This window comes from Vidua chalybeata, chromosome 1 (genome assembly GCF_026979565.1).
Source record: "Vidua chalybeata isolate OUT-0048 chromosome 1, bVidCha1 merged haplotype, whole genome shotgun sequence".
NCBI lineage: Eukaryota > Metazoa > Chordata > Aves > Passeriformes > Viduidae > Vidua > Vidua chalybeata.
In genome coordinates, this window is record NC_071530.1 from 92,737,601 (window position 1) to 92,738,784 (window position 1,184).

Below are 1,184 nucleotides of genomic sequence, written 5' to 3' on the forward strand. Positions count from 1 at the left end.
GGCGGGCCCGGGGCCTGGCCTGGGCGGGGGGCGCTCTTCCGACCCGGGCTCTGTCCGCCGGCAGCGGGAGACAAGGCACAGTCAGGGGCGGCGGTGCCCGGCGGAGCAGAGGGGAGCCCCCCGCCTCCCCCCGGCGCGGCGCCTCAGGGGGACGTGGGGGCACCGTCCCCCGCACTCGCACGCCAATCCCCCGCCTCGCCCCGCGGGTGGGAAGCGGGAGCCGGCCGGGGAGCGCATTCCTGCCGGCTCCCGCTCCCTCATCACACAAAAGGCAAGAGAGCACCGGGCTGGGACAACGGAGCCGCCGGTTTGTTCTCCGGGAGAGGAGTCTGGGAAAGGCAAGAGGATAACCCCGGGCGGGGTGACTACAATAAGCGGGACAGCATCCCCGAGCGTCCACTTCTCCGTGAGAACTTTCTTTTTTTGGGATGCAGAGACCGGGGAAAAGCAGGCTGGGAGTGTTTATGCAAGGCACCGGCCAGACTTGAGGGGTGTCCTGCCGACCCGGCTAACCCTGTGCGGTGTCTCTGGGCGCATCATCGCCGGTGTGGAGGAGGAAGCGCAGCCCAGCCGCCTCCCCCCGACCCTCTGGGCGCTGCTAGCCGCGCTCCGCGGCAGCGCGGGGGATGCTCGGCCGCGCCGGCCCCTGCCCACGGAAGCCGGTCCCCGGCGACTCTTTCTCCCGCTCCTCGTCTTTCTTTTGCCTTCCCCGCGCCCCTCGCCTTTGAACCCCCGCCAGCTCCTGGGGTGTTAAGTGCCTGTCAGCTCATCCCTTTCTCTCCCGAGGGTTTTGTTCCCTTACGAGCTCTTACGAGGCGGTTTCCCGCTCGGCGCGGAGCGCCCTAGGGTTCCTCTCTGCCCCCCCCCCCCGAGCCGCCGGTTACCTAGAGACACTCGCTGCGCTTTTAACCACGCAGCACCCCTCCGGGCTGCCGCCGCCCGAGCCAGGAGCGCAGGGCCGTAAGGGCTGTAAATTAGGAGGAAATAACTACCCTTGTCAAAGCTCTTTTCTTCCTCCGTGCACTTTACATTCAGCCCCGAGTGACACCCCTCCCCACCCTGTAATACGAGGAGGAAACCGTGAAACACTCCATTGTGATTGTGACTTCTTCAGGCGAGTTTCGAAACCTTCATTTACCCGGGAGGGACTGCGGAGGGGGAAGCTCCATTCAATTAAAAAGTTT